This window comes from Microtus oregoni, unplaced genomic scaffold (assembly GCF_018167655.1).
Source record: "Microtus oregoni isolate MIOR12 unplaced genomic scaffold, Mior012 000052F_ref0000163, whole genome shotgun sequence".
Lineage (NCBI taxonomy): Eukaryota > Metazoa > Chordata > Mammalia > Rodentia > Cricetidae > Microtus > Microtus oregoni.
In genome coordinates this window covers 2,345,154-2,370,392 of record NW_024543828.1, presented here as the reverse complement: position 1 = coordinate 2,370,392, position 25,239 = coordinate 2,345,154, and positions in this window count along the sequence as shown.

The following is a 25,239-nucleotide window of genomic DNA, read 5'->3' as shown; positions in this document are numbered from 1 at the left end:
CTCCTGAAACTGAGAAGCTTCTGTAAAGAAAAGGACACTGTCATTTAGACAAAAAGGCAGCCTACTCAACGGGCAAAGATCTTCACCAACCCCACATAAGACAAAAGACTGATCTCGAAAATATATAAAGAACTCAAGAAATTAGAGATTAAAATTCTAAATCACCCAATTAAAAATGGTGTACTGAATTCTCAACAGAAGAATTTCAAATGGCCAAACTTCCTTAGTTATCAGGGAAATGCAAATCAAAACAACTCTGAGATACTATCTTACACTTGTCAGAATGGCTAAGATTAAAAACACCAATGATAGCTTATGCTTGAGAGGATATGGAGTAAGGGGAACACTCATCCATTGCTGGTGGGAATGCAAACTTGTGCAAATACTTTGGAAATCAGTATGATGGTTTCTCAGAAAATTGGGAATCAACCTACCTCAGGATCTAGCAATACCACTGTTGGGAATATACCCAAAAGATGCTCAATCATACTACGAAAGTATTTGTTCAGCTACATTCATAGCAGCATTATTTGTAATAGCCAGAACCTGAAAACAACCTAGATGTCCCTCAACTGAATAATGGATAAAGTAAGTGTGGCACATTTACACATTAGAGTACTATTTAGTGGTAAAATCAATGACATCTTGAATTTTGCATGCAAATGGATAAAATTAGAAAGCACTATCCTGAGTGAGGTAACCTAGACCCAAAAAATATGAATATGGTGTGTACTAACTCATTAGTGGATAATAGCCATAAACAAAGGACATCGAGCCTATAGCTCTTGATCCTAGAGAAGCTAGGTAATAAGGTGAACCCAAAGAAATATATATAGACCCATCTGGGAATTGGAAACAGACAAGATCGCCAAACAAGTTTAGGAGCATGGGGACAGGGGCAGGGGGAGGGTAGAAGGAAGGAGAGAAGTGGAGAGTTAAGGAGAACTTGAGGGAATGGGATAGTCGAGAGGGAGGAGGGATAGATATGAGAACAAGGAAAGAGATATCTTGATTGAGGGAGCCATTCTGGGGTTAGCAAGACACCTGGCTCTATAAAAATTCCCAAGTTGTCTCTGTTTTTATGCTAATAAGACACTGTTTTCATTACTGTAGCTCTGTAATAGAGTTTGAAGTTAGGGATGGTAATGCCTCCAGAAGTTCCTTTATTATATAGGATTGTTTTGGTTATTTTGGTTTTTTTTTTTTGTTTTTCCATATAATGTTTATTGTTCTCTCCAGGTCTGTGAAGAATTTTGTTGGGATTTTGATCGGGATTGTGTTGAATTTATAGATTGCCTTTGGTAGAATTGCCATTTTTACTATGTTGATCCTACCCATCCAAGAGCATGGGAGATCTTTCCATTTTCTGGTGTCCTCTTCAATTTCTTTCTTCAAAGACTTAAAGTTCTTGTCAAATAGATCTTTCACTTCCTTGGTTAGAGTTACCCCAAGATACTTTATGCTATTTGTGGCTATTGTAAAAGGTGAAGTTTCTCTGATTTCCTTCTCTGCTTATCCATCCTTTGTGTATAGGAGGGCTACTGATTTTTTTTTTGAGTTGATCTTGTAACCTGCCACACCACTGAAGGTATTTATCAGCTGTAGGAGTTCTTTGGTAGAGTTTTTGTGGTCACTTATGTACACTATCCCATCATCTGCAAATAATGAAAGTTTGACTTCTTTCTTTCTAATATGAATCCTCTTGATCTCCTTTGTCTTACTGTTATTGCAGGCAGCAAAAAGGAGGTCTCAAGAGCAGCCAGTCTCAGGCAGGGAAGGCACAGTTCCCGGAGTTGCTGCAGCAGGCCACAAGGAAAGACAGACAAATAGGCATACCATGAGACCACCTCAGGTCTCTGAAGGGGGTTGTTCCCAGGTAGGGAGACAGGCAATGGCAGGCAAAAGACAGATAGGCATGCCATGCAGAGTGAAGTTGGATATTTATTTAGGTGGTTATGGAAGGGAAAATGAGAACAGGAGAAGAGCAGAGAGGCAAAGAGAGAGAGAGAGATAAATAGAGAGAGAAGAGAAAGAAGAGAGAGGGGAGAGAGAGAGAGAGAGAGAGAGAGACAGACAGACAGACAGAAAGAACCGCAGAACCGTGGAAGAAGAGAAGTGGGGAGAGACAGAAGCTGCCTTTTAGAGGGAGATGGAAAAGGAAGAAACTCAGGCTGGAAGCTGAAGATCAGCCTGCCTCAGGTGGAGGGGTGTGTGGCATGTCTCTTAAAGATACAGAACAGATCATTACACTACTTTCTTTGGATGTATACCTTGCTCAACCTACAAGTAGTAGGGAGGGCCTTGGACTTTCCACAGGGCAGGATGACTTGCCCTCTCTTAGGATTGGAGGGGGAGGGGTGGGAAGGTGTGTGGAGGGAGTGGGAATTTGGATTGGTATTTTTAAAGCAAATTAATAATAATAATAATAATAATAATAATAACAACAACAATAGAACAAAAAGGGATATGCAAGCCTATTTAAAGAACATCAGCCTGGGATTCTGCTGAGAAATATAGATTGCAGTCCTGGCAACATGAGTACTGAGTCCAGGAGAAACAAACTTACGGACACAGGTAGGTTGGTCATATGGCCATCAAGAATTTTTTTTTTCATTTTACTTTCACAGTTTAGAGGATTTTATTTATCCCCAAACTGAAATAACTCATTTGAAATTAAAGTGATTCATGCAATTAATTAATTATCACCAGGAAGTTCTTCCTTAATTTTGAAAATCAGCAGGACTCCTTCAGGGTAATGCTTCTTAAGCACAGAATAAAATGGACTCCTTGAATTACAAGCCACTGGGATCATTTTAGAATTTAGTCCAGCTAAAGTGAGACAGCCTAATTATTATAGCCTCAAACAATGCTTGGTTTTTAGGTTTTGTTTGTTCATTTATTTTGTTTTGTTTTGTTTTAGGATTCCCACTCTAATCCTGTGAAAGAAACTATATAAATCACCAAATGTACTATACTCTGCCCTTTTCCTCCCCCACACTTACTCTCACATCATCATAGATCAAAGGATCAAAGCGAACTGAAAGTATAACTGATATTTGCTTCATCAGAAAATTTGTCAAAAATTTCACTGAAAGGCCCAAATATTCACTAGATATTAGTAGATGCCCCCCCCAGCAGAGAAACCTGACACTATCTTGACAGAATTCAAAAATTTATGTAACTGTTGGGTATTCTGCAGCTATGTAACCCAAAATGTCTAATGTAATTTATCCTTAATTAGCATATAATGATAAATATTAAAAATTTGGGTGTGTCAGTATGACTGAATTAATATTTTGTTATATCAAAAATATGACTGAACACTGACATTTAAAAAAATGCTAGATATCAAAATGAATTAAAACAAGAATCTCTACATTCTTAACTTTCTTTTTTTTTAACCAAATGATGCTGCAATTAGCAAATGCGTTGAAAACAGAGCTTCTTTATGACAAGCTCAGCTGTGGGAAAGAAACCAACAAAACACCACTTCTGAGAAAGGGGAAGCAATGTCAGGGAGTGTCATCTGCTGACGTTGGTTCCCACTCTCCTTCTCCTCCCATTCACCAAATGAGTCACCTTTCTGACCTTTAACCTTTGAACTTCAAAAGTATGACAAAGGCTGGTGGAGTTTTGGCTGCTGAGTATCACCTACTGAACATGTCTGATAGTTCTGTGTATCCAGTCTGTGAATTCAACTTCTCTTAACAGAATAGTTTATGGATAAGAAACTTGCTTAAATTCATGAAGCAGGCAGGGCATCAGAGAGCTGGAAGAATTAACCTGAAAGATAGGCAATAGTAGCAGAAGCTAAGACAGTATTGCTGACAGGAGAGACAAAGTAGCCAATGCTACTTTATCTTTCAGATAAAGAAAGAGATGCTGTGTGGAAAGGATAATTAATTACAAGAACACCACGAGAACTCTGAGATCTAGCTATCCATACATCCATGCATCCATCTGTCCGTCTACCCATCATATGTGCAGCAGAAAGAAAAGAAGCACTATATCATGTGTTTTCAAGTAACAGCTAGTAAGCAGGGAAATGTAGGTAAGCAAGGGCTCAAATTCACACCATTTCTCCTACTCTTCAGAAACTCTTTGTACCTTATTTTATTTATTCTGTTGAAAAGCAGAAACAATGATGACCATATAAAATTAATAGTGAATGTTACATACTTGAGAACTAGGATTATTTTTTTCTCCAAGATATGGCTGTATAATGCCTTATTTGCAGAAAGTACAGAACCAATTTTCCTCTCCTGAAATCAACATATTGTTCTAATTCAAATATTTGAATCAAATGTAGATTTTGCAGGAGAAACCTTAATGAATGAATAGAAGTATTCCAGGAAAACTAATTCTTAGAAGTCTAAATGCACGGATAACTACACTCTAGAAATAATAGTTACTAATTACTTCATTTAGTATATGTATCTGTATGTACATATATTCACATATATGTATAGTATGTGGAGTTGCATGTATGCTTGTGTACTGAACCATCTTCCCAATCATTCTGTTACTTCTAATATACCCCAAAAATACAAATTTCACTTCCAGAAATCCTGAGAAAATATCCAAATGCTATCTCAGTTTTAAAATCAAAGAAATAGAGTCAGAAAGGTGACCCAACCTGTCTAGTAACACAGGCAGTAAAGTATAAAGTTAACTCTGAAAGCAGACCACTCTCTATTACACTGCCCTCCCAAAATACCTGCTACCATACCACAATGTTTATAGTATATTTTTTCCAAATAATTGCAACAAAACTCTTAGCTTATATACAGTAAAAATGCATAAAACCAAACGGATTTAATGAAAGTTAAACCAGTTTATTTTCTACAGCTGTATGGGATCATGGCAGTTATTGAAGAGCATCTCCAAGCAGAAAACAGGAAAAACATGTCGATTAACAAAAACATCATAAATTGCTTTAAAAAAATCTCCCTGGGTCAGTCTTTCTGCAGGCAGGGGGATCAGAGGTATTGTACATTCACATATTAGCTTCACTCCAGCAGAAATGCAAGCTTCCCATGTCCTGTTGAGAGGTAAAGAGAAGAAAGTTTACATCTATTTGACTCTCTGAGCAAGTAAGCTGAAAGCTATGCTGCCTCTGGGAGAATCCATGACCTCCTAGCCAGTAGGGCAGCTGAGCATGATGAGGAAGGGCACTGTCTCTCTGATTCCCAGGGTCTGTCATTTCCCCAGGGCTTGTGAGGCCTGGGGATTGGAGGGCAACAAGCCCAGTCTAGTCTAAAGGAAGATACTGAATGGACCCTGTGTGCTAGTGTGGAGGAGGGGTAGCTTTCCTCACTGGTTTTTGGCTCTATTCCAAACCTGAAGTAAGTAGTGTATATTGTGACTCATTGTCAGCACCAGCATTGCCAGATGCTGGTAATGCATATAAAATAGCTTGCATTTGAAAACGTTGAGATTCCTCAACAAAGTTCCAGTCTCTCATCGCAGCTCCCGCCTCTGCTTTGCTGTTCCAAATCACTCTCTATGGAGATACTCAACCAGTCTTCCTGAAGTAGATATATAACTCTATACTTCCTCTGCATACAACCCTTCACTAGTTTCAGAAATGAATGCTGAGAGGTTAATTAACTTGATAAAGGCCTCATATCTCTTAGCTCCTAGAATAGAGCCTTGGCACAGATCAAGCTTAGGCAAGGGTTATTGCCTTTAACCTGTCTGCTTTAACACACAATTGCTAATGTGGCCTTGATTCGAGTGACTTTTTAACCCTTGTGTGGGTCCTTTAGATTAATACCCATTTTAGAATAAACCTATCTTCATTAGAACTCTAAAATCCCTCCTTCATATGACTCTTCCCATTTGCATTATACCTTTATAACACTATATATTTCTTAAACCAGGAGATATAAATTACTGAGCTTTGCACAAGCACAGGGCTTAGCCTATAATAAATATGTGCCGAGTCCTTAGACACTGAAAAATTATAGATTAAAACTGTTTTAATATCCCCAGGCTATTCACAGACATTCTTCACTCTCTTTACTCTCCAATCCTCAGGGTCATCCCTAATGTTGCAATACAATTCCAGCTGAAGCCTTTCCCCCAATCTGTCCACTCTTTCTGTGGATCCCACAGACCATCTTCCAGCCTTCCTTCCCTCCCCTTCACTGTGTCCCAGTCCCCAATGCAGGCAGATACTCCCTGAAAACCACAATTCACACCTGCCTAAAGACCAGCCTCAACATCAGCAAGTACTTCAACCAACCTTTGAACACATCAGCTTAACAAACCAGTAAACAAGAAACACATAGCCAACAAATTCACTGAAAAATGAGAGAAGGAGCAGAAATCAAGTAACAAAACACCCACCAAGCAAACACAAATCCAGAAATCAGCACCTAAAACTATAGTCACCTCAAACCCAGATGTCAAGAGGCCAACATAAGAATACAATAAACAACTACCAGGACAACATGTCTCCATCAGAGTCCACCTACCCTACCACAACAGGCCCTAAATATTCCAACACATAAGTATAAGTATAAATGACATTAAAACCAACTATATGAAGATGACAGTAGTCTTTGAAGAGGAAATAAATTCCTTAAAGAAAGCCAGGAAAACATTAAATTCCCTAAAGAAAGTCAAGAAACTCAAACAGTTGTAGGAAACAAATAAAACTGCTTAAGAGCTGAAAATGGAAATAGAAGCAATAAAGAAAACACAAACGTAGGGAATTCTGGAAATGAAAAATTTAGGAATGCGAAGAGGAAGCTCACCAACTGAATACAAGAGAGATGGAAGACAGAATCTCAGGTACTGAAGATATGAAAGAAGAGATGGACAGGGACTGGCATGGCAGAAGGAAATGCTGAGACATCAAGGGTTAGGACGGACACAGTGGAAGGATGTGAGACAAGTATATGGTGGAGAGATGAGAGAGAAAGAAGCAAGCAAATGGGTCACTGAGAAAGTGTAAAGAAAGAGAAACTTAATGGTCTGTGTACTTTGAAGTGAGACTGAACTGGAGGTACAATACAGGCATTAAGATCAACAATTAATAAAGAGGACTTCATGAAAATTAAAAGTTTTGTAAGGCAAAGAACACCACCAATTTGACAAAGTGGAAGCCTACTGAATATAAACAGATTTTTATCATCTCCATATCTGATAGAGAACTAACATTGAAATATATATAAAGTTCTCAATAAACTAGATATAAAAAACAAGTAATTCACTTAAAGCTGGGTTACAAATCTAAACAGAGAATTCTCAATAGAGGAATCTCAAATTGCTGAGGAATGCACTTATTTATTTACTTATTTATTTAATATCCCAAGCACAGTTTCCCCTCCCTTCTCTCCTCCCAGTCCCTCCCCATAACTCCCTTGCTCCCCCAAATTCATGCCTCCATTCATGTTCAGAAAAGGGTATGTCTCCATGGGTAGCTCTAAAACATGACATATCTAGTTACAGTAAGACTAAATGTGTCCCCTTGTATTTAGACCAGGCAAGATTACACAGTATAAGATATTTCATCCCAAAAGCCAGCAAAAGAGCAAGAGATAACTCCTGCTCCCACTGTTAAGAAGTCCTATGAGAAAATCAAGCTACACAGCTGTTCCATATATGCCATGGGCCCATGCAGATTTACTTGATGGGGAAGCTCAGCCAATCACATTTGGCTAGGATGTGGCCGCCTGGGACCAGGGAAGAAAGACCTGGGGATCCAGGTGCCCTCCCGTTTTGTTTCTCTTCACAGCGTGTGGTATTCACTGGACCCCAGTCATGTGAGTTTCCCCATTTTCTAATTATTAAACTAGGTCTGTTGTATTGAGCTTGTCTGGTTAATTCTAGCTTACCGGTCAACTACGCCCATCACTTGGTGCCCAATGTGGGGACTTTTGGAGCTCTTTAAGGCTCTGCCAGTTGGGGCCACACTGCATCCATTTAGGCACAGACCTCGCTTGCCCGCCCGCCAGCTGCTGTGCAGCAGCTTTGGCTGAGCCGAGGTGGGGAGACTGGATGCCCATACACGGAGCTTGGGAACTTGAAGACTGGTGCCACCTGCCCTTGCTCAGCATCTCCCAATGGATATCAGATTCGCTCCATGCTGCTATCTTCCCCAGCAGAAGACAGTTCCAAATGGTGCACATCTTTGACAACACTCTGGCTAGACCTCCTCAAGACACTCGGACACTATTTGCAATTTTCCCAGACCAAATATTAATATTGGAATTTTACCATCATTTACTTTCACAGGACCCCCTAAGAAGAACGTTGCCCCCATGACAGCTGGAAGCAACTTTAGAGGACAACGTCCCCTCTCCCAGTAGAGTTTGCCCTCAGGTTTAGGGACATCATTTAGAGGTTGGTTATAATTGGTATATAGTTGAGGGATGGGGGAGGTATTTTATAAGCTCAGGGGTGTTCTTGTGAAAAAAAGAAAGAAAAAGGGGGATAATTGGTGATGGGATAATAGATTAGTATATGTGAGTTATTGTTTTTAGAACATTATATTGGTATAGATTCTTGTATATTGATACAAAGTTAAATTATATTGAATTTGGTATGTGAGTATGCTTCTACCTCTGTTTAAAACATTTTTATGTATATATATATATATATATATATATATAGTATTGATATATATTTACCATATTACAGTGTACATTTCTATCTCTGATTAAGATACTTATATATTGTTTATGTAATGATATACATTGTTTACATTTGGAGGTCATTGTCCTCATTTATTGCACAGTTGTTTATTCTCATATTCTTCAAGTTAGATAGGTATTGAGAATTATAAATCAATAGTCATATATGTCTGTCATATTTATATTTAGGCTAATCAGGTTCTTTAGATACATAGAAATTATATTTAGTATAAATAGTATAATCTTCAACCTCTTTGAAGAGCTGTAGAAAATGGCCTTTAATGTAACCTAGAGTTCCGTGGTAGTGAGACACAATCACTCCTGGCAACACTGCTCTAATCCCGAGAGAATGTTGAGCACCAAAGACACTCCACTTGGAGCTTGTCTTCTTCTTGGCAGAACTGGCCTTTGTGCAAAAAAAAAAAAAAACATACCTCTACCACTGACAGAAATACAGAGTATCCATAAATAGATAAAAACAGGATTGTCATATTGTGCAAAGACAGGGTAAGATAGTTCTGAAAAGTTTCTTGCCTTTGAAAATGGTATGTCAGTTACATTAGGACTTAGCCAAAGATGGTCGCCTGAACATTGCATATAAGACTTTGGGTGATTGCCCAGGTAGTCAGTTGTCTCTGTCATTTGTTGCACATTTGGAAGATTCCTGGTTTCTCAAGTAATATTACTTCCCTTCTCAGATCTTTGATTGAATTGAATATTAAATAATTGTAGTTACCCTCCTCATGATTTAGCTAAACTTAATTTCAATAAATTATTTAGACTCCTTGAAATATAATGCTTAGTAAAACTTTTGCTATTTGTTTCTTGCTTAATATTGTTTGTTGCTTGTAATTTTATATTTGGTATCTGTTCCTCTTGTATATAGTTGTATTTGGTTTGGTTTGATCTTGTTCAGACAAAAGGGGGAGATGTTGGGGAAACTCAGCCAATCACATTTGGCTAGGGTGTGGCCACATGGGGCCAGGGAAGAAAGACCTGATGATCCAGGTGCCCTCCCCTTTTGCTTCTCTTTGCAGTGTGTGATATTTGCTGGACCCCAATCATGTGAGTTTCCCCATTTTCCAATTATTAAACTAGATCTGTTGTATTGAGCTTGTCTGGTTAATTCTAGCTTACCAGTTGATTATGCCCATCATTTATTCATTGTCAGTTCAGTCTCTGTGAGCCCTTATGAGTCCAGTTAGTTGATTATGTGGGTTTTCGACACCTCAGGTTCCTTTAGTCCTTCCTCCCTCTCTTCAGCAGAATTCCTTAAGCTCAGCCTAATGTCTGGCTTATTAGGGTCTCTGTCACTGAGGAACACTTAAAGGTTAACATCCATAGTCATCAGGGAAATGCAAATCAATACTACTTTGAGATTCCATAGTACATCTGTTAGATTGGCTAAGATAAAAACACAAGTGACAGTTCATGCTGTTGAGGGAAACATGCAAGGGAAGCATTCTTCCTTTGCTGGTGGGAGTGCAAGCTTGTATAGTCACAATGGAAATCAATATGGTGATTCCTCATAAAATTGAGGATAGATCTACCTCAAGACTCGATTATACCACTCCTAGGTATATACCCAAATGAGGCTCCATTCTACTACAAGCACAGTTGCTTAACTATGTTTATTGTGGTTTTATTTATAATAGCCAGAAACAGAAAGCAACCTAGATGTCCTCAAGTGAAAAATGAATAAAGAAAATGTGGTACATTTACACATTTACACAATGGAATATTAGTCAGAGATAAAAAGAAAAACATGACATCTTTAAATTTGCAGGTAAGTGGATAGAACTAGAAATAATCACCCAAGTGAGGTAACCCAGAGCCAGAAAGACAAATATGGTATGTATTGACTTATAAATGGATGTTAGCTACTAAGTAAATAAAAATCAAACTACAAAAGGAGGGCTCTAAGAGATACAAATGGATTTCCCTGGAAATGACAAATGGAATAGATTCCACAGGTTTACTGGGACTTGGTAGGGATTGGAATGAGAAAGATCAGGTGTGGGGGAGATGAAGGAAGAGAATGCTTAGAGAGAGAGAGAGAGAGAGAGAGAGAGAGAGAGAGAGAGAGAGAGAGAGCTGGAATTGGAGGCACTTAGGGTGGTGTACAAACCTAGCACAGTGGAAACTTTCTGGAATCTGTGAGGGTGACCCTATTAAGGACTCCTAATAATGAAATATATGGAGTCTGATCTGGCCATCTTTTATAGTCAGGTGTAGAAGGTGCTTTTATAGTCAAGTGCTTTTGGTTGCTGCCCACCCGGCTAGCTTAGACCCGAAATACAAAAACTGTATTAATTAAGTCACTGCTTGGTCCATTAACTCTAGATTCTTATTGGCTAACTCTTATATTAATTTATCCCATTTATATTAATCTGTGTATTACCACATGGTAGTGGCTTACCAGGAAATTTTCGGCATGCCTGACTCTGGCATGGCTCCTTGGCATCTCCCTGACTCTACCCTTCTTTTTCCCAGCATACAGCCTACCTTTCCCTGCATAGTTCTGTTCTTCCCTGCCATAGGTTCAAAGCAGTTCTTTATTCATTAACCATAAAAAGCAACACATGGAAGGACCTCCCACACCATTTCCCCTTTTCTGTTTAAACAAAAAGGAAAGCTTTAACTTTAACATAGTAAAATTACATAGAACAAAACAAATATCAAGCAAGAATTACAGTTACAATATTGCTATTTACTTTATCTTTTATCATAACTAAGGAAAACTATAACTATAACTATCTATATATTCTTCAACTCCATCAAATGCTCCAGAAGGATATAATATTACCTAAGTAAACAAAAAGTGCATTCTAAGCAACTTCCAAAACTCTAGAATTGACAGAAACATCTCACGGCCTATACACTAACCCAAAGTTCTGCTGTACCATTCAGGCATCCATCTTCAACCTACAGGACTATAGAATCCAACAGACTTTTTCACAAAGCAGGAAATTTCAAAGACAGTTCGACCTACACTGGCAGTTTGTCCGTCACATTTTTTTTTTTTTGATTTTGTGTCCTCCAGAATGTCTAGCAGACTCTTTCATGAAACAGGAACCCCAAAGGATCCTCTCACCTTTTGGCAACTTTAGCAGTCATTTCTCTGTGGTTTCTCCATGCCCAGTTTATCAAGCAGTCCAGGCAAGAGCAGTTTCTTGCCAAATGGTCAACCAAATCCATAGTCTCTTCAGTACCCATCATCCTCTTAAAGTAGCTTGGTGCTGCCAGGAGCAGATGTGTCTCACTATCATGAAAAGTCTTAAGTTCTTAAACATTTTAAATGCCATATTCTGAAGGTCTCTGAAAGATTTGAAGAATACCTATCTAACTGAAATATATCTCTATATATTTACAAAACCAAACATGACTATAATCTTGACTATTATAAATGATTATGTATTAACCTATATTTCTTAATTAAACATTACATTTTTAAATGAACTAGACAAACACAATACATTAATCAAGGTTAGAAATATACATATACAGTATAACAAAATTTACCTTAAATTTTTATCATTAAATGAAGATCCATACCAAATCAAATTATTCATCTCTATATAATATCCCCATTTAAATGTAAACAATTATAAACAATATTTGGGAATATGGGCATAGTCCCATCCATACTGCTTCCTGCTGTTTTGGGGTGCTGTTAATCAGGTCTTTCATAGTGTATCCTGCATGCTAGGTTCATCTCAGTCAGCAGTTGAGCGAAGTAATTTTTTGAGGTTGTTTACAGCAACTTTTCGGGGGTCCATTGTCTATCAAACCATATTAGCCTGGAATGAATCCACAGATTCTCATCCTCTGTGGAAAGAAAAGAACCTCTTCCAAAGTAACATATCCTTAGAACTAAATTTTGAAGTCAAGAAACCTTTATAATATACATGCTAGTTGAGCTTTGTAGCCCATACAATGAAATGTCTCTCTGTACTTAGCTCCTTCACAGTCAAAAATTCAAAGTAAACACAATAGTATACATAATCCAGACTCTCTGTGTATATTCCATCTTTATGTGGCTTAATTTTTTACTCCTTTTAATCTATGACTGTCTGTACTCTCTCTCTTTAAAGACTTTGTTTTATTTTAAAAAAAAAAAAACATTTGATTTCTTTTATAACCCTCTGTACTTTTTCTTCTCTCTCCCAAGTCTACATACATTTATCCAACACTGTGACCCATTTAGAGTTCTTTTGTGTCTGAATCTATCCTTATTGCATTGTTTGTAATTCTTTAATGTCTTGAAGATCTTTTAAAATGGTAAGCAGCTTGGCTTTAGCTGCTGTAGATGCTGGCTCTGCATCTCTCCACTTTCAAAATGGTGGAGGTACCATTATTGCCAGCTTTGGGGCTACCAGGTAGGAGCCACACTCAGCACTTTAACTCTGAGAATGAATGTGCAGCACATAAACCTTTTTTATCTGAGTAATTGCTAAATATGACATGCAGCACACTGGGCAGCCAGGAAATATCTCTATATGGTGGCAGAAATCTGCCATACTCTCCTGCTTGTGCACACTTAGCAGTTCTGATCCCACTGCCTGCCTAGTCAGGGAATACTGAGCAATGGACATGGTCTCAGCTACTTTCTTCCTGACGCCAAGTGGGCACACAAACACCCAGGGCCACAAATGCTATTCAAATGCTCCATAGCCAGAATTTGTGCTGTTGCTGGGAGGAGGGGGCTGCTTGTTTGTCCCAGCAGACCAGAATCAAAATAATCAAACAAAAACTGTATTAGTCAAATCACTGCTTGGCCCATTAGCTATAACTTCTCATTGGCTAACTCTTACATCTTAATTTAACCCACTTCTATTACTCTGTGTATTTCCACAAGGCTGTGGCTTACCATGTAAGGTTTCATCGCATCTTTGGTGGCAGATCCGTGGCATTCTCCTGATTCCGCCCGTCTTTCTCCTAGCTTTCAGTCCACTCCTCCTTGCCTAAGTTTTGCCCTATCAAAAGGCCAAGAAAGTTTCTTTATTAACCAATGAAAGCAACACATAGACAGAAGGACCTCCTATACCAGTGCGATGGCAGCATGACCGAGAAAGCTGCATTTTTAAAAGGACATGGCTTTTTTTTCTGCTAAGCTCACTTGGTAGAGCATTAGACTCTTAATCTCAGGGTCATGGGTTCATGCCCCACGCTGCAGCCAATTTGTAGAAGGAGGGCACTTGTTGGTTGCTAGCTGCCCAGCTAGCTGAGATCCAAAATAACCACAGAGAAACTGTATTAATAAATTGCTGCTTGGTCCATTAGCTCTAGTTTCTTATTGACTAACTCTTATATTAATTTAACCCATTTCTATTAATCTGTGTATCTACACATGGCAATGGCCTACCAGCAAAGATTTAGCATATCTGACTCTGGCGGTGGCTCCATGGCATCTCCTTACTCTGCCCCTCTTTCTCCCAGCATACAGCCTACCTTTCACTGCCTAGTTCTGTTCTTCCCTGCCATAGGCTCAAAGCAGTTCTTTATTCATTAACCAAAAAAAGCAACACATGGAAGGACCTCCTATACCACTCAGGCAAAGCCTCCAGTGATAGGACACAGTTACATATCATTGGCCAACAGAATCCTTTGAAGTTCCTCAAACTATCCAAGGTGATATAAAATGGTTCACTCTGCCCTACTGCAGAGGACAATATCCACATATCACATTGAACAAAGAGGCCATGTTGTTGCCTACATAGAGGCTTCACCTTTATATTCTAGTCAATTTGGTGTAGGAAGATACTCTGTAGGCTGCTGAAAAAGAAACCTGGACACCAACAAAATCACAAAACCTTTGACCTACAATCCGTACTGGCTGCAAAATATGGTGGGGCAGTGGTGACATAGGACTTGTGAAAATGGCTATTGCTTGAGGCCCATGACACAAGAACGATCCCTTGCTGACACTGCCTTGATGGTCAGGATCTGAGGCTGGATAGCCTAGATGTCTATAGTAAAATTAAAAATAACTGGCAAAATATAAAGAAAATCAATGAAATTATTATTAATGATATTCTGAGATACTCATAGATAGGTGCCTTGTACAGGCATCATCAGAAAGACTTCCACAGGCAGCATATGTGAGTGGTTACAGAGACCCATAGCCAGACACTATAGAGAGAGAGAGAGAGAGAGAGAGAGAGAGACAGAGACAGAGAGAGAGAGACACAGAGAGAGATAATCTTATTTGGAGGTCTCCATCAGTCCCTTACCTAGGAACCCTGGGAATCCTGTGAAAGAGGGGGAAGAAAGATTGTAGGAGTCAGAGGGTATAGATGATACTATGATAACATGGCTCAACAAATCAACAAAATAGGGCCCATATGGACCCACAGAGACTTAAGCAGCAAGCACTGGCTCTGCTAGGGTCTGTATCAGATCCTCTGTTTATATGTTATGGCTGCTAGCTTGGTGTTTCTGTGGGGACGCCTAAAAATGGGAACATGTATGTCTGACTCTTTCACCTGTTCTTGGAACTTTTTTCCTCCTATTGTACTGCATTTTCTAGTCTCAATATAAGGACGTTGCCTTGTCCTTGTTCTTGTATCTTGTTTTGTTCTGTTTGACTGTTCTCTCTTGGAGTCCTGCTATTTTCTTAAGAAGAAATGGAGGTGGAGTAGATCTGGAGGAGGGGGAGGAGGAGGGGGAGAAAACTGGGAGGAACAGAGGGATGGAAAACTGTGGTTGGGATAAATCATATGAGAGACAAATTTATTTTCAATTTAAAAAGCAAATAAATAACTTAAACTTAAAAAGAAAAGAGTATCTATCATAAATGATCAAGAAAACATACGTAGATTGATTGGTAAACATGTTTATCATACTGTTTGTTATATCATTCAGTTGTGGTCATTGGAGTAAACTGACTTACAATTTCTGGTTAAAGATTTCTGTAAAGTTTTGTTCATTACTTCTGATGTGATTCTTTCTGTATTTTACAAAAGAAAAAACAAAACCCTTTATTGGTGACACAAAACCAGAGGCAGATTCTCAAGACAACATCCAGACAGGCACAGATTCAGACTCAAACAGACAGGTAGAGGAGAATAGAAGACACAGTAAAAGTGAAATGGAGAAAACAAATCTGGATTCACTCTCTGATGTGGGATTCCGCTCTGTATGCTATGATTATCATTCATTAGTAAAGAAACTGCTTTTGGCCTATAGTAGGAAAGAGTAGAGCAAGGCAGGGAAAACTAAACTGAATGCTGGGAGAAAGAAGGTGGAGTCAGAAAGACACTATATAGCCCCACAGGAGACAGATGCCAGGGAAGGAACTTTACTTGGAAAGCCACAGCCATGCAGCAATACACAGGTTAATAGAAATGGGTTAATTTAAGATATAAGAGATAGCCAATAAAAAGCTAGATTAAATCAAGCAGTGATTTAATTAATATAGTTTCTCTGTGATTATTTTGTGGTCTGGGGAGCTGGGAAAGAACAAGTGGCCTCTACCTACAACTCTCTTTCAAATAATAAAAGTATGAATAAATTGACCATAAAAAAAGATTCAACCTCTTCGACTTCACCCTAGTGAGAATGATCATCATCAAGAATACAAGTGACAACTAACATTGGCTTGGATGTGCAGAAAAGGGAAATTGTAAACACTGTTATTAGGAATACAAACTAGAACAGCCACATTTGAAATCAATCTAGAATTTTCTCAACTACAAACACCTCACACACTGAACCTGATAGAAAGAAAGTGGGAAATACTCTACAACTTATGGGCACAAGAGATCATTTCCTACGTATAACCCCAGCAGCAGAGACCTTAAGGGCAACATTGAATAAATGGGACCTCCTGAAACTGAGAAGCTTCTGTAAAGCAAAGGATACTGTCACTAAGACAAAAAGGCAACTCACTGACTGGGAGAAGATCTTCACCAACCCTGCAACAGACAAAGGTCTGATCTCCAAAATATATAAAGAACTCAAGAAACTAGAATTAAAAATGCTGATTAACCCAATTAAAAAATGGTGCACTGAACTGAACAGAGAATTCTCAACAGAAGAAATTCGGATGGCCAAAAGACACTTAAGGTCATTCTCAACCTCCTTAGTGATCAGGGAAATGCAAATTAAATCAACCCTGAGATACCATTTTACACCTGTCAGAATGGCTAAATTCAAAAACACCAATGATAGCCTTTGCTGGATAGGTTGTGGAATAAGGGGTACCCTCATCCATTGCTGGTGGGAATGCAAACTTGTGCAACCACTTTTGAAAACAGTGTTTCGGTTTCTCAGGAAATTCGGGATCAACCTACTCCAAGACCCAGTAATACCACTCTTGGGAATATACCCAAGAGATGCCCTATCATATGACAAAAGCGTTTGTTCAACTATGTTCATAGCAGCATTATTTGTAGTAGCCAGAACCTGGAAACAACCTAGATGCCCTTCAATGGAAGAATGGGTGAAGAAAGTATGGAATATATACATATTAGAGTACTACTCAGTGGTAAAAAATAATGACTTCGCGAATTTTGCATGCAAATGGATGGAAATAGAAAACACTATCCTGAGTGAGATAACCCAGACCCAAAAAGATGAACATGGGATGTACTCACTCATAATTGGTTTCTAACCATAAATAAAGGACATTGAGCCTACAATTTTTTGATCCTAGTGAATCTAAATAAGAAGGTGAACCCAAAGAAAAACATACAGTCATCCACCTGGATATGGGAAGTAGAGAAGATTGCCAGGGGAAAAAAAAACTGGGAACGTGGGGGTGCGGGGGTGGGGGTAAGGGGAAATAGGGTGAGAAAAGTGAGAAGGGGAGGATGGGGGGAGCTTGGGGGAATGGGATGGTTGGGATAAAGGAAGGGTGCATATGGGAACAGGGAAGTATATATCCTAATTAAGGGAGCCATCTTAGGGTTGGCAAGAGACTTGACTCTAGAGGGGTTCGTAGGTGTCCAGGGAGATGTCCCCAGCTAGTACCTTGGACAACTGAGGAGAGGGAACCTGAAATGACCCTATCCTATAGCCATACTGATGAATATCTTGCATATCACCTTAGAACCTTCATCTGTCGATGGATGGAGATAGTGACAGAGACCCACATTGGAGCAACGGACTGAGCTCCCAAGATCAAAATGAGGAGAAGAAGGGGGAGAACATGAGCAAGGAAGTCAGGACACCGAGGGGTGCACCCACCCACTGTGACGGTGGGGCTGATCTATTGGGAGCTCACCAAGTCCAGCTGGACTGGCACTGAATAAGCATGGGATAAAACCAGACTCTCTGAACATGGCGTACAATGAGGGCTGATGAGAAGCCAAGGACCATGGCACTAGGTTTCTATCCTACTCCAGGAACTGGCTTTGTGGAAGCCTAGCCTGTTTGGATGCTCACCTTCCTGGACCTGGATGGAGGGGGGAGGTTCTTGGACTTCCCACAGGGCAGGGAATCTGGACTGCTCTTCAGACTCGAGAGGGAGGGGGAATGGAGTGGGGGGAGGGGGAGAGGCTTGGGGAGAGGGGGAGAGGAGTGGGTTTAGGGGGAGAGGAGTGGGAAGAGGAGGAGGGAAATGGGAGGCGGGGAGGAGGAGGAAATTGTTTCAACCAAAAAAAATAAATAAAAAACAAACAAACAAACAAAAAATATGGCATGTGAAAAAGACAAAAAAAAAAACCACAAAGAGTTGTAATCGACCCATCATATGGCCCAGTTATACCACTCCTGGGCACATGCGCAAAGGAGTCTATATCCTATTACAGAGATACTTGTCCATTCATATTCATTGCTTCTCTATTCACAATAGCTAGAAAACAAAAGCAGCCCATATGTCCATCAACTGATAAATGGATAATAACAAAGTAGTTTATATACAAAATGAAATTTTATCCATATCTAAAGAAAAATAAAATTATTAAACTTGCAAGTAAATTAATGAGACTGGAAAAAACTATTTACATAGGCTCAGAAGAGAAAGTATCTTGTGTACTCTGTGATGTGGTGATTCTAATTTTAATTATTTACCTGTGTTTGTTTAAGAAGAAATATCTGTGAAAACCAGGAAACTAGCAAAGGGAAAATTGGTATAGTGGTTGTAATTTTAAGGTTAGAAGTAGAACATATATAAAATGAAAGGGGAAATAATGGAGGTGGAAATATTTAAGTGAGGAGATGTTATGAAATAATCTTTTAGCACACTGTGAGGATGTGTTGTGCTGATTGGTTTAACAAAAAACTGAATACCCAATAGCTAGGCATGATTTCTGGGCAGAGAGGATACTGGGAAGAAGAAGGCAGAGATACTGGGCAATACAGAGCAAGCGGGATAGGCAGTATGGAGATGAGGTAATGAAGCCACAAGCAGAAAGGAAATTAAAAGAAATGGGTTATTTTGCTATAAGACATAGTTAGAAACAAGCCTAAGCTAAGGCTAAGATTTCATAATTAATACAAGTCTTTGTCATTTTTTGTGAGCTGGTAGCACAAATAAATGTCTGACTACAGGGTAGAGGATGAGAGGAAACAAGCATGTGAGGATGGGGAAAATTAAATGAAGTGTATATAAAATTAAAAATTAAAAAAAATCATGTAGAAGCCTCTTATCTTATAACTCAAATTAAAAAAAATATAAATAAAATTGTAGGGATTTTCATGCTCTTAGAGCAACGGGGTTACTAAATAAAATTTTCAGTCTTGAAATTTTTGTGTTATTCAACATTTACAGAGAAAAGCCCCCAGCAACACCCAAAATAGGCTCTTGTCAATCCTCTTAATTGCCTAGTAGATCTAGAGTATAAGATATTATTGATAAAGATAACACACAGCTTGGCTTCATGACCCAGAGAAAGCAAACTGGAACCAAGCAGGCTCTAAACTTCCTCCCTTAAAATGACCTTTAAAAATGCAAGAAAGTGCTGTGTAGGCTCCTAGAAGAAGAAAAAAAGTATCAATGATTTCACCCACTGCTGAGCCTCATGAGCCAAAAAATCAAGTTGTCGTACAAGACATTCCCTCTGTGCTATGGTGTCACTATACTACTGTTGTGACAGTCACAACCATGTTTATGGTTGGTTTTGAGGCATACTTCACAGGATGGAACCCATTCTGGTACTGTGGAACTTACTACTATTATTTAAATAAATTGACATATTGTTCCAGGTGCTTTATAAACATCTATGTCTATACTGATAGAAAAGATACACTCAGCCTTAATCAGTGATGCCTCTCTTTGAAATAAAAAGGCAGTGAATTCAGAGACTCTTGGCTGCCCCAAACACGGAGAATGTAAATAACCATGGAGGGGTCAGTTTTCAACAGCACATTAACACCACCTGACTAGACCTTAGGGAACATTGTAGAAGACAGAAAAAAAAACGTGTGTGAACTTCAAGCACTATTTGAAGAGGTATGGAGAGAGTGGACAGACTTCTCTTGTTCCTGATTTTAGTGGAATGACTTTAAATTTCTCTCCATTTAATTTGATGTTAGCTGTCAGCTTGTTGTATATTGCTTTTATTATATTTAGGTATGAACCTTGTATCCCTAATCTCTCCAAGACCTTTATCATAAAGCCGTGTTGAATTTTGTCAAATGCTTTTTCGGCATCTAATAAAATGATTATATGGTTTAATGATGGATTACATTGATAGATTTTTTTATGTTGAACCAGCCCTGCATTTCTGGGATGAAACCTACTTGATCATAATGGATAATTTTTTGGATGTGCTCTTGGATTCGGTTTGCCAGTATTTTATTGAGAATTTTTGCGTCCATGTTCATGAGTGAGATTGGTCTGTAATTCTCTTTCTTGGTTGAGTCTTTGTGTGAGACCCACATTGGAGCACTGGACTGAGCTCCCCAGGTCCAGATGAAGAGCAGAAGAAGGGAGAACACTAGCAAGGAAGTCAGAACCACGAGGGGTACGTCCACCCACGGAGACCATGGGACTGATCTAATGGGAATTCACCACGGCCAGCTGGACTGAGACTGAACGAGCATGTGATCAGACCAGACTTTCTAAATGTGGATGACAACGAGGCCCAACTGAGAAGCCAATGATAATGGCACTGGGCTCTGATTCTACTGCATGTACTAGGTTTTTGGGAGCCTAGTCTGTTTGGATGCACACCTTCCTAGACCTGGATGGAGAGGGGAGGGCCTTGGACTTCCCACAGGGCAGAGCAACCTGACTTCTCTTAGGACTGGAGAGGGAAGGGGAGGGGGAGTAGGGGGAAGGGGAGGGAGGTGGGAGGAGAGGAGAGGAGGAGGTGGAAATTTTTAACAAATAAATAAATTTTAAAAAAAGAAACATTAAAAAAAGAAACGTGTGAAGGGTGGGAAAACAGCATAAAGGGATTCAAAAAAACCCATCATCTAGACTCTATACAATCATAACAATAATGAACTCACCTACCTACACAGCACCACACAAAATCAATCCTATCAGCACTCAACTATGGGGAAAAAAAGTGATTCACAGGACCTTATCCCTCACTGCTCAAATGATAGATTTTGAGAAAGGAGAAACAATTATCTTCAGTTGTGTACCCAATACTGAACTCACCAGCCTCCAATATATAGCTCCAAATTCATGATCACATAGGCAGTCCATCTTAAACTGTTGGATCACAAATAAATACATAGATCTGAATGAGATCAGGAGTTTTATAGTGAAGAGAGTACTAAGGAGATGGGAAAGTATGGATAAGATTGGCCACTATGTATTTTGTGCATGTATGAATCTGCTAGAAAAAATGTAATTATTCGTTAAAAAAAGTTCAGGATAGGAGTTTAAATGATTCAAAGAGGGCATGCACTATCCTGAGGTCAAGATAAAATGAGTTATTTATTAAATAATACTAGATTCTACTGTGAAAGGCCTTTCCATATGCTCCACATGATATCCTATTTTCAGAAGAAATATTTTATAAACTTCCTATTATTATCCTTTGAAATAAATTTGAAATGAGCTTGAATATAAGAACTTTTTAAATATCTATTGACCTTATTAATTTTTTTATTTTTTTTCATTTTATGTATCAATCACAGTTCCTCTTCTTTCCCTTCTCCCTCCCCCACTTTCTCTGTTGTCGGGGTTTCTGTTCTGCCCAGTTTCTGTAATAGTTAAATCCCAAAGAAATCACACAGAGGTCTATATTAGTTATAAACGGATTGGCCCATTAGCTCAGGGTTCTTATTAACTCTTATAAATTATATTATTCCATTATTCTAGAATATGTTAGCCATATGGCTCAGTACCTTTTTCTTCGAGGCAGTCACATCTTGCTTCTTCTGGGTCTGGGCTGGGACTGCATTCTCTTCCTAGAATTCTCTTTTCTCCTTGACCTGCCTCTATTTCCAGTCTGGTTGTCCCATCTCTACTTCCGCCTGGCTACTGGCCAATCAGCATTTATTTAAAATATAATTGACAGAATATAGGCCATGGTCCCACACCATTTAACTTTCACCCTTCTCACACTCCTCTATCCACTTCTCAGAGCAGGTAAGACCTCTCATGAGGAGTCAATAAAATATAGCATACAAATTTAAGGGAGGATCATTCTCCTCCCACCTGTATCAAAGCTGAGCAAGATATCCCACCATAGGGCTCCAAAAGGCCTGTTTATGAACCCAATGTCAGGGGCCACACAAATAAATCAAGCCATTTAAATGTCACCCACATTCAGAGGGCCTAGTATATTCCCATGCATGTTCCTTACTAAATTTTTAATCGACTCCCCTTTTAATTTAATTAGTAAAACTATACAATAACAGTGAGTATTCACCACAATAATGTGACAAATAGTAAATAAAACCAGATATGCTATTTCACTTTAAAAGTGCATCTTCAAATCTTTTTTGATTATTGTCTAATTGCCTTAAATATATGTAAACTTGATGCTTATCAGTTTGCTTGAAAAAGATTATGTTTATTTCTAAACTGGAAAGCATAGGCAGCTTAGATAGATGAAAGATGTAGTTGTGGCTCTATTGGATGAAGATAAGGTGTCATGGTTTTCTCTAATTCTGTGAAACAGTTAATAGCCCTTGTTTATCTTCTTAACTATTACCCAGCTAGCATGCTAAATGGATTTGGGTAAGTAGTGGCTTCCCAATAAAAGTGTGATGAATGAATAAATGACAGATTATGAATGGGAAACTAGAAAATATGTAAAACTTAGGAATTTGTTGAAGGTAGAAGAATTCAGACACTGTATTAGTACTATCTACTTTCCAACTCTTACCTTGACTGACTATATAAGTTCTCTAGCTTTTCCATGACATCATTTCCTCATCTCTAATATAATAATGCTAACTAAACATACCTATTTTATTACAAAATTATTGTGATGGTTGAATTTATGGCACAGAAACATCTAGAGCAGTGCCTGCCACATAATAAATACTCAAAAACGTTTTCTATTAGTAATAATGACTGGTATGTGACTAAAGTTTTAAGACAATAAACGATCCCTATGCACCACAACTTATGCATGTGTATAGAATATCCTTCATAGTTCCAGGACTTTGGCATGTTTAACTTTTATGTTTAGTAACCAAAAGAAGGTTCTTATGCTTGTTGGTTTTTGCCAACTTGACACAAACCTAGACATATCTTAAAAGTAAGAATCTTACTTGAGAAAATATCTCCATAAAACTGGCATGCAGGCACATCTGTGGAGTATTATCTTAATTAATGATTGACGTGGTCGGTTCCAGCTCACTATGTGTGGTGCCATGATGAAATGGGTCATGAAAGATATAATAAAGCAAGGTGAGCAAACCATTAAAAGAAAGCCAGTAAGCAGCACTCCACCATGGCTTCAGCTCCTGCCTTCAGGTTTCTGCCCTTCTCCTGCCTTGGCTACTAACTTACTCCATGAATTGCTTTTGGTAATGTGTTCTTTTCCAGAAACACAAAGCATGTCAAAACAGTTTCCAAGCAATGAAGATTGTCTGAAGGATGATGGATAAATCAATGTAAGAATGAATGAATACTTACTCAACATCCTGATCAGATTTGACACCCTTATTAATAAACACTATTTCTAATGCAACAATCCCCCAAGACTCTGAATTTAATCTTCTGCCTGGAATCTTGTTGTTTTTTGACAGTTCCCATGGCATGATCTTGCACTTGAAGTCTGTCTATCTAGACCCTTCAATTTAATGGTTCAGTTTATTAGAATTGATATTATCTGCCAATCTCTGTAAATTTCCAAGAATATAATGCTTCATAGCACCCTTATGAATTCACAGATGACAAACTGAAAACAAATTATATCTCATTCAAGATTTCTATTATACTGGTTCTTAGGTTTCTATTTTCATTAGAATGTACAACTGAAGTAATACAGGCATTTTGCAGAACATTTAATGGTAAAGACTTCGAGTCATATCATAGATCATATCCATAACTCAAGCTACCTACTTGCTCTCTGATCTTAGGTGTTTTAACTCTACTCTTGTTTCTTGAAAGATAAAGCAAGAACAACTATAGTAATTGAGTTTTAACTATACAACACAGTGTCTATCATGTCTCTACATAGAAAATGTACCCAATAAATAGGATCTGCTGTGTGTTCAAGTAGCTCATTACGCTGAATACCTATTTTACACCAGGCATTACTTTAGGTATTTAGTGATTAAATTATGATTCAGACACTTGCATTGCCCTCAAAAAGTTTATAACCAGATATGGGTAATAAAGAAGAAAACATAGTAATTTATGATATATGAAAAACAATAAAGGGAAATACATGTGGAAAGTAAAATTGAATTATATTATCAGGTGTGCAGTCACCCAAGGGTTTAAATAAGTTAGTCACATATTGTACACAAAGAAGAGAGTCGGTACAATATTGATTGTTAATAAAAATAACATTGTTTATTTATCAGAAAAAAATAAAAAAATAAATAAAGGTGGCTTTACATTTTGGTATGTTTTATTAACATCCATAATTAAGTTAAACACTAATTAAGCACTATGGAACTAAGAGATAATAAGTGTACCATGCCAGCATCTTGTAACATGAAAAGACATATTTAGATATCAGGTAATTTTGGATATTGAGATGCTGAGAACCTGTCTCTTTTAGATTGTGAATGAAGAACACCCAAGAGAGTCACCTAATCTTGGCTTTGTGCTATGCAGCAAAAAAGAACAGAACGGGAAAGTATCTCACAGTGTTGAGTACAGAGTAGGATACTGATGAAAACTAGCCAGAAATATGGCCCATTCAAAGAACATTTTATGTACTGTTAGCTTAAATCTATTCATTTTATTATTGAGGTACAGGGGTAAGGCCACTAGCTTTCTTAACATACAGTCCTTTATAATCAAAAATAATAAGGATATTATTATTTATATTAAGGGTATTATCCTTTTTGCCTATAGCTTAACTTCCTTGAATAGGATTTAACACACACACACACACACACACAAAAAAAAACAACTTTGTTCCATGAATTAGGTAATATGGTTCATACTAACCAAGCACTCCATTATGAATAAATTTAACTTGCTTAAAAGTTGCATATGCTTAATTGACCTAATTTTACCTCTCATATTCACCCTTTTTATGCAGTATTGTTGCTACATTGAGCT